Here is a 10124-nt window from a genome sequence, read left to right as displayed (position 1 = left end):
TAAGCTTCAGCTTCCATATTTGTCCTCCTAATAAATCGCCAGAGTTAATTTCTTTAAGTATTTGGCTGATTTGGCCTCCTTGCTGTCCAAGGAGCTCTCCAACGTCTCCAGCACCACAATTCTGTGGCATTCAGCTTTCCTTATGGTGCAATCCTCACAACCATACATCGCTACTAGAAAAACTTTGACTCTACAGTCCTTTGTCAACAAAATGGTATCTCTTCTTTTTAGTATGCTGTCCAAATTTGCCAAAGCTTTCCTTCCAAGGAGCAAGCATCTTTTAATTTCATGGCTGCAGTTACCATACTTGGATTAGAATAACCTAAAATAATAAAACTGCTTCTGTCAGGTTTGTACCTAAAACACAGAGTACAGAATTTTCTACTACACAGGGATACTCCAGGCTTTGGAGCTATACTTTAAAAAAATTTATTTAATAAAAAAAGAATTTTATTTCCCTCTCCTCCCCTTCCATTTTTTTTTTGGGGGGGGGAATGGAAAAACAAAACCCTTATAACAAATATGAATGGTGAAGCAAAACAAATTCCCCCACTGGCCATGGCAGTAGGATTAGGTATGTAAACCTAGGATAAACAACATCTTGTGTTTTAAGCCTCCACTTTGTGACTAGTTGTATAGGCAACTAGGTGTCAGTAGATAGAGCACCCTCCCGAGGTCAGGAAGACCTGAGTTCAAGTTGGACCTAGCTGGGCAAGTCACTTAACCCTGCTTTGTCTGAGATCATAATTGCTACCTTTGCCTTTAATTCATAATAGATTCTGCTCCAGTTCCTTATTTTAACTCTGTGTGTGTGTTTCTGGTTCAAGTGTGTCACCTGTAAAAGAAATATTGGATTCTAGTTTCTAATCGATTCTGCTATCCATTAACCATTTTATGGATGAGCTCATCCCATTCACATTCATGATTATCATTACTTTGTATTTCCCTCTATCCTATTTTCTTCTGTTCATCCATCTTTCTCTCTTTTTACCCTGTCCCTCCTTAAAAGTCTGTTTTGCTTCTGACCACTGTCCCCTTAATTTGCTCTCCCTTTTATCATCCCTCCCTTTCTCTTATCCCCTTCCCCTCCTTTTCCCCTATTGGGTAGGATAGATTTCTCTACACAGCTGACAGTGTGTGTGTGTGTGTGTGTGTGTGTGTGTGTGTGTGTATACCTACATATACATATGTGTGTATATATACCTACATATACGTGTGTATATACACACACGTATATGTATATGTATTTTTCCCTCTTTGAATCAATTTTAATAAGAGTGAGGTTCAGGCATTGCCTGCTACCCCCCTCTCATTTTCCCCTCCACTATAAAAGCTGGGTGTGACTCAATTGGGTTGAAATAATCTAAAAAAATCAAAAATTAAGAAAGAGGGATAATAGTAAGAAGGGGGAAGATAGATGGTAGAATAGGTAAAATTTTCTCACATAAAAGAAGCATGCAAGGAAGAGCTTCTACAGTGGTGGCGGTGGGGGAGGGGTGGAGACGGGGCGAGGAATGGAAGAAGGAATTTACCAGCATCGAGGCCAGGCAGATTCTCAGGGGCTGGGAGGTCTGCTGATGAAAGCAGGTGAGTGGAATATCCTATCTGGTCCGACCTCAGCCCCAAGGTCTAGGACAGTGGGGCTGAGGTACCCTGGATGACTGTAACAGCAGCCCCTAGCTCTGGGCTCAGGGACCCCATGTTTGAGTTGATTGGCCTGTTGCAGCTACTCGCACATTTCTGCAGCACTTTGGGATTTACAAAGCACTTTCCTCCCACCGGCTCTGTCAGATAGCGTTACCCAGGGTCACACCACTACTGTCAGCGACCAGAACGGGAATTGTCTTAGAGCACCCAGCAAGTTAACGGCAGAGGCAATGGGAGCCCATGCCGTTCAGGCTGTCTCTCAGCTAAACATGCCCAAATTTAGGGTGAATTACCCAATCGTGTTCTTTCATTTTGATCAAAACCAAAAAACATCCTCCACCCCCACCCCACCCCCCAAACCACTTAATATTGTTCTTGGATCTTCCATAATGACAATAGTAAACTTTTTCCCATCCCCAGTGGGGAGTATCGGGAAAAAACCTATTTTCTGCTGTTTATGCATCATCCCCCCGGAAGGCAATAAGTGGATGTTGTGCCTTGTAAATGGAGGCAGCTGAAATCAAAGGATCATTTTAATTGCTTTTTGAGCTGTCAGCTAAAGTGATTTCAAACTGAGTAACTAATAGGAATAAAATGAGACTCACCCCACCCCAATGTTATGTGAATATGATTTTTTGTCAACAGAAGCAGCCCTGCTTTTCACCACCCCAGATTACATTTCTGCTCCTCTTGGGGCTGCTTTTCCTTGGGGTGGCTTGAGAAGAGCTCAGGTTAATTCTCTGAACCTCAGTTTCCTCGCTTGTCAAATGTGCCTAAAATACCTTTGAAGAAGAATATGAGAAGACTCCCCCTTTGCAGAAGTAAGGGATATAAAACACTGTATGTATATATTGTCATGTTTTTCGATGCATTGATTAGTTTTGCTGATCCCCCCTCCCCTTCCTTTTAAAAAATTCTTTGTTAAAAGGGATAATTCTCTTGGGGAAGGGGAAGGATAGCAATAAAATGTACTAAGTTATTTACTAAAAATAACCACACCTTTGTGGGACAGTTTAAGAATTGATAGAGCAGTACAGTCAATGGATTCCTCAAACCTGGGGATGGGGGGGGTGGGCAGGGGGAGATGCTGCCTCTCATTCAGGTGTGTTCATCCACACTTGCCCCATCTACCCTGCATGGCAATGCTGAGTAGCCAATGGAATCATAGGTTCATAAGAACCCAGAGCCGGAAGGGACCTCAGAGTTCAGAGTCCGACCCTCACATTTTACAGATGAGGAAAGTTAAGTGACTTGCCCAGGGTCACATCAGTGGTAAGGAGGGAAGCTAGGATTTGAAACCAGACTCTCCTTCAGAGTCAGGGCCCTTTCCCCTGTACTGTTGTTATTATTGTTAGTTGTTTTAGTCATATCTGACACTTCATGACCCCATCTGGGGTTTTCTTGGCAAAAATACTGGAACTGTTTGCCATTTCTTTCTCCAGCTCATTTTACAGGTGAGGAAACTGAGGCAAACACGGTGAAGTGACTTGCCCAGAATAACACAGCTAGTAAGTATACCAGTAAGTCCCCTCTGACTGAAAATAATCTTCATACCGTAAAACCCTCTGCAAATGGCAGGTATTCTTTCTTCTCTCTTTTTTCCCCCCTTCTTCTCATTCTTCCAGCTCTTGTTCTGACTGGCCTTGAATTCACTTTTCTGTCCATTATTCAGATGTGATTGCTGGGACACTGCCAGTACTATCTGGAAGATGACGGAGGAGAGAAGAACCACAGGACTAAAGAGGGCAAACAGCCCAATTTTCTAAAAATAAATAAATACATACATACATACATACATACTGCATACATCTACACATACATAAATAAATACATACGTAGAATGAAAATTAAAATAAAATAAATAAATAAAGGGGAGGAGGGGATTGAGCTTTCAAATTACAGGCCAGTGAGCTCAGCTTTAATCCCTGACAGAATTCTAGACCTGATTCTTAAAGAGGTGATTATCAGTGGCACCTCGAAGAGGAAGTGATGATCTCAGAGCCAACATGGCTTCAGCAAGAGGAGGCCATGTCGGACCCATTTCATTTTTTAAAAGATCACTCAACTGGTAGATTGGTGGGGACCAGGGGAGGTGAGAAATGTGGGGGTGGGGAAAGAGGAGCTCTACTGATGTTGTTCACCTAGATTTTAGCCAAATGTTGGATAAAATATCTTGTATTGTTCTTATGGAGAAGATTGCAAGAGATCCTCTGAGAGGTTCTCTGAAAGTGACTCTAATCACATAGGTTTGTGACTGAATTCAACCAGTCTTGATGTGGCTTTAATCCCTTTAGAACTTGTGCCTGGAGCCCTGGAATTGTGTCTGACCTGCCTTATGGGAAGGCACCAAGACTTCCCAAAGCTTAGAAATCTTCAGGCCTTTTTTTCTGGTCTTCCATTCCAGGGCCAAATTGATGGAGCAGGGAGGACATTCAGATACTCATCCTAAGAACCACTATCCTAAAGTGAACTATAACCACAGACAAAGCATGCATACAACCATAATAGCCTATATTTATTCACAGTTTCAAAGTTAGCAAAGTGTTTCCCGTGCCTGACGTCCTTGGAGTGTCTCAACAACTCTGTGAGGTTGGTGGTAGGACTATCACCATTTTACAGATGAGAACCCTGAGACTCATAGAGGTGACTTCATTTGTCCATGGTCACTCACCATATGTCAAAGGTGGGATCTAAACCCAGGGCCTTCTGACCTCAAGACTAGTAATCCCTCCACTAAGCCCTCTAAAGACAGGCCTAAGTGAAGAGCAGCTCATTTAAAACATTGGCCACCAGGTGATGGCTTTTGGCTACAGCCATTTATAAGATCTAAGAGCTGGAAGGAACCTCAGAATGATTTAGTCTCATTTCTACCGAAACAAAAATCTCTACAGCTTATGTGTCAGGCTTCTTTGAAAAACTCTTTTTCTTTTTCTCTCAATTTACAAAGAAAGGAAAGGAAAGGAGGGGAAAAAGGAAGGAAGGAGAAAGAAGAAGGGAGGAGAAAAGGAAGAGGGGAAGGGAGAGAAGAAAGGAAGGAAGGAGATAAGGAAAGAAGAGAGGAAGGAGAGGCAGGGAAGGGAGAGAGGAAGAAGGAAGAAAAGAAAAAAGGAAGGAGAAGGGAAGGACGGAAAGAGGGAGGGAGAAAAGGAAGAAAGGGAGAGGGGGAGGGATGAAAGAGAGAAGGAAGGAAAGGAGGGAGGAAAAGAAGGAAAAGAAGGAGAGAAAGAAGGGAGGAAAGAAAGGAAGGAAAGGAGGGAAGGAGGAGAGGAGATAAGGAAGGGGGGAGGAAGGAAGAAGGGAAAGAAGGAGGGAGAAAAGGGAGGGAGGGAAGAAGGATGGAAATAAACAAGTATTTTCAAGTGCCTATTATGCTCCAAGCATTGTGCTAAGCGCTTTACAATCATTATCCCACGTGTCCTCACAACATCCCTGGGAGGTAGGTGCCATTTATCACATCCATTTTACAGATGAGGAAACTGAGGCAGATGGCGGTCAAGTGACTTGCCCAGGTCACAGCCTAGTAAGTGTCAGAGACCAGGTTTGGATGCTGATCTTCATGGCTGCAGGCTCTATACACCAGTGCTAACAGAGGGGGAAATGACTTGCCCCAAATCACGTAATGCTAGATACAGGACTAGGATTTAGGTCTCTTGGATTCCCAGCGCAGAGGCCTTTACAATTCTCTTCATTACCTCCTTTGTGCATAATCTGGCATGACCCGGTCTCGATGAAGTCATGCTGATCCTAGTGACAGTTGCTTCCTTTTCTAAATGCTCACAACCCTTCCCTTTAATAAATGTCTACTAGAACTCTGATAGAAGTAAAAGTCAAACTCACAGGCCATAGCATAAAGACACCTCACTCTTTTCCTTTCTTTTTTTAAACTAATCAAAATACTTTGCCATCTCTGGTGGTGCAGCATGTATAATCATCTCTGCGCGGGCAGATGATTAAAAACATGCAAACTGTTCCACACGTCTAACTTTTATTTTCTGAAGTTCTTTTTGATTCACAGAGAAGGTAATTGCTTGATTACAGTATAAGCAAAGGCACTTAAAAGAACCTGTAAGCATTTGAGAAAGGAGATCAAATTGTTGAATAATAACCATGGTCTTCACAAAATAATCTACAATCTAAGAAAGTTTAAAAACAGCTGCTCACAAAATAATGGGCCCTTTAAGATATTAAATTCATTATTATTATTACATAATAATAATTAAATCCATACACAAGCGGAATGATGACCTTTTGGAGAACTAGATTTCCCTGCATTGAGCACAGCAGGCAATGACGATGTACTGACATCAGTTCTGGCTAGAGACAGATGTTTCCTGAGGAGATGAGCAGAACAATTCTAGCACCTCCAACTCGAGCGCTGCAGCTTCCTGTGTACCCTTTGGAGGAAGCCAGAAAGAAACAAAGTTTCTGTTACCAATTGCATTGAAGTTGTGATGAAAAGTAGTAATACGTCCTTGGAAAGACTTAAAATAAGATTATGACATAAAGCATTGAGCCTGAAGGGGAATTAAATATCATTTAATCCAACATCTTTATTTTGTAGAGGAGAAAACTGGAGCCCAGAGAGGGGAAATTGCTTGAGATCACAGAGCTGTCAGTGAGTGACACAATTGGAATTCAAACCTGGATTTTCTGACAAAAAAGTCAAGTTGCTTTCCACTCAGCCCACTTTTCTTCTTTTCTTCAAAAGACTCAGGTGAAAGGCTTTAGTGAAGACTAGAGGTCTCTACAGTTAATGTCTTTTGCCTGTGCAATGGGGTCTGGCCACCGAGGGCCCAGTCCTTGGAGCATGCACAGTATTTGCTGCAGGCTGTAGATCTACATGGCGGCTTGGGAGGCCTATTCCCAGAAATTCGTTATGGTGTCTAATGGAGGAGCTTTGTCCCTGATTCAGAATAAGCCCAGCTATGCTATGATTGTTTCTCATCCATTTATTGTGCAGTGAAGAAAAAAACCTTTTAATTGACTTTGGGACTCAGAACTGAGTGCACATAACAAAACTTTCAATGGAAGAACTTGACTTCTCTCTCTCCCCTCACAGCTTTTAAAAGAGGAGGAAGAATTGATATTAGTTCTCAGAGTAGGAAGAAAGGTAGTAGAACCAACTGCCTCATCTTCTACCTCGGCTGCCACAAGGCCATGAATGCATGGTGTTGCTATTTCTTCTGTCCCCCTTATGCTTTTTCTTTTCTTGATCTTGGGTGAATGGGTTTTGGTGATGGAACAGACTAGTTCTGAAAGAGCATAAAAGTCCATAGCACAGTCTGCTTCTAGTCTTATCAGCTGAGCCCAGTGAAGAAACTCCAAGGAGCAACCTGTTTGACATAGCCTTGCAATGAATAGACCTGTTGGCCATGTCCAGCAAACAAGGCAGTGACCAACTCAATGGCTATGCCGCCTCTAGGAGTGAACTTGATGGGGAAAGGTGTCTAGTGGCTGCCACTCTAAACATGACTCCACTCTCCCCAGGGACAGAGGTAGTGAAGTGGACTAGGCTCCCAGTTGTAGAGCTTTTTGCATATAAGGTCCTATCATATTTTCTCAGTGAACACACATTTGGTTATCAATGATAATGAGGGGATATCAAGTACTCAAAATGATATCGGGGCAGTAATTTCTAGGGAGTGATTTTGGGGAGGTGTTAACTGAGAGGAATATACTGATAGGAGACTGGTAAGCAATAATGTTAGACAAATCACCCTCTGTAATCCCCTAGAATCCTGCCTCCTAGGGTCCCCAATGGCCAGGGTGAGAGGAAGTTGGGATAATGACCTCCAGAGACTATGTGGGTTACACCTGCTTTCAGCCTTCCTAATATTCTGAATCAGAACACAATTTCCAGGTCTATATTTTTTGTTCCTCATCCTGAAGAGTTCAGGAATCTAGCTAAGGAAATCAGAATTTGTCTTCTATCCCCTACCATTTTGTGATCAGCAAGGTGGCCTCCACATTCATCCCCCCAGCCACTTCTCCACATTTGCTGTCCCCTACCCACTGATCACAGACATATCTCAGGTGGGCTCTGGAGTTGTGTGGAGCCAAAAAAGGGTGACAGCACCTCCATTGCACTGTCACTAGCAGCTGCCCTCGCCTCCCATCACCAGGGACCTTTGCCTGTGGGATGCAGCAAAGAGAAGGTCTCCTACTCTCTGAGTTCAAGAGACAAGCATATTTGTCTCTTTTGAGACCTGGAGAGAAAACGTGCACCCAGTGAGGTAGGTTATTTGTTGGAAATCTGCCAGCTGATATTACAGACAAAGACTTTCAAATATTATTTACTAAATATGCAGAACCTGCTGAAGCCTTTATCAACAAAGGCAAAGAATTAGCATGTATCAAACTGGAATCTAGAGCTCTGGCAGAAATCACAAAAGCAGAACTTGATAATACACTCACGAGAAAGGGACCACTTTGTGTTTGTGTTGCCATATATAACACTGCCCCGAATTACTGGAAAAAGTACTCAGCCAATTTGGACCAATTGAAAGGCCTGTCATAATTATTAATGACTGAGAAGGTCTGCAGGAAAAGGCATTGGTGAATTCACTTCTGAGCAAGCTACAAGAAAAGCATTAAATGGCACAATGAAGGAGAGTCTTTGTTGACAACTCCTGTCCCACCATTGTGGAATTACTTGAGGAAATAGAAGATGAAGATGGTCTTCCTGAAAATCTTGCCTAGGCGAATCCAATGTATCAGAAGGAGGGAGGGAGAGAGGGAGCGAGGGAGGGAGAGAGAACAAGAACCCTCCGTGTTTTGTCCAAAATGGTACCTTTGAGTCTGAGTATTCCCAGAGATGGAAGTCTTCAGAAAAAATGGAAAAGCAGCAAAGGAGAAAGGAAGCCAGTTTAAAAATACCATGAAAGATGCAGAAGACAAACTGGAAAGTAAAAGGGAAGATGCGTATTATAAACATCAGGCAAATCTTTATGCCAGAATCTAATGAGGTATCAGGAAGAGCTGAAACACGAAGGAGATTCACAATCAAGAAGTACAGTTAAGGCAAGAGAAAGAGCTGCATAGAACAGAAGCAGAAATGATGATTCACCAACATGAGTCGGAAGAGCAAATGAGATGGCCAAGAGTAGAAAATTATAGCCAGATGGGTTACACGGATCCATGAAAGAGAGAAGAATGCAGGATGCAGGATGCAGGATGCAACAAAGCAGGAGCAATGAACATGGAAGATCCCTTTGACTCAGGAAGTCAGGAATTTCCCCCTTTAGATAGTAGTGGTATACGTTATGAGGCCAGTATTGGAGTTTCACCAATGGCCCTGAGTGGTTCCATGATAGAAAGTGACACACATATGTACTGGGAGTACTCAGCATTTTGGAGAGGGAAGGGCTAGCCTGTGGCTGAGCAAAGCTCTAGAGGTGTGGGACCTGGTGCTCCTGCAAGACATGGCAGAGGGAGACAAGAAGACGAAGACCCAAACAAAAGGTCCCGATTTTAGATGGAATACTTAGGCTTACATTTTGGGTTTGTTTTTCGTCTTTTCTTGTTGAGACACAAGTGTTTTTAATTCTTGCTTTTTAAGAAGAAAGCTACATTTTTACGGATTTTAGAAATTTATTGACCTAATATTTATAAATGATCTGTTTGGAGGAGTAAAATTATACAAAGCAGTGTTTCGAAAAGGGAGAAAATGTAGCTTTTTAAAATGTAGTTGTTGTCAATCATGTCTGATTCTTCATGACGGGTTGGCAGAGATACTGGAGTAGTTGGTCATTTCCTTCTCCAGCTCTTTTTCACAGATAAGAAACTCAGGCAAACAGGGTTAAGTTACTTGCCTAGAGTCACACAGTTAGTGAGTGTCTGAGGCTGGATTTTAACTCAGGTCTTCCTGACTGTGGGACCAGCACTCTAACCACTGAGCCACCCAGCTGCTTCTTCTGTTTCTTTTTTTCTTTTCCTCCCTCTCTTCCTTCCTTCCTTCCTTCCTTCCTTCCTTCCTTCCTTCTTCCTTCCTTCCTTCCTTCCTTCCTTCCTTCCTTCCTTCCTTCCTTCCTTCCTTCCTTCCTTCCTTTCTTCTTCTTATACCTCTTACTCCCCCTCCCCATCTCCTTCCTTCTTAAAGTTTTGGCCACTTTCTGAATTTCCAAAGCATACTGAATTTTTTTTAAACTAGCTTCAAATGGATAGAAAAACTATAAGTTTGCTTTTCAATTTTTCCATTCATGTTTCCACTGTGTTAAGTCAGGTAACACACCTTGAAAGTTTAAGACTCTTGGTCTTTGAAAATAACTTTTCATTTATTGGAAGATATAGTTAGAGGCAAGTTTTCTTTCCACAAATGCTCCTAATTTTAAAAAAAGTAATGGCTAGGAGAGGATTTTGGGGAGATGTCAGAGTAGGTCAGAAAATTCCAAATAAATAAGAGTTGGGGTGGAACAGTTGTGCTCCTGGGACAACCAGAGAAGATCTCAGGTTTGGTCCCTGGGAAGTGTAAACACCTC

General features: G+C 42.5%; 1 pseudogene; it reads left to right on the top strand.

Moving 5' to 3' along the window:
* The first annotated feature begins 1514 nt into the window (after positions 1 to 1514).
* LOC110200643 (splicing factor, proline- and glutamine-rich-like) lies at positions 1515 to 9121 on the top strand (annotated as a pseudogene).
* Positions 9122 to 10124: the final 1003 nt, after the last annotated feature.

Source organism: Phascolarctos cinereus, unplaced genomic scaffold, assembly GCF_003287225.1.
Source record: "Phascolarctos cinereus isolate Bilbo 61053 unplaced genomic scaffold, phaCin_HiC Scaffold_3;HRSCAF=262, whole genome shotgun sequence".
NCBI lineage: Eukaryota > Metazoa > Chordata > Mammalia > Diprotodontia > Phascolarctidae > Phascolarctos > Phascolarctos cinereus.
This window is presented reverse-complemented; position numbering and strand designations above follow the sequence as displayed.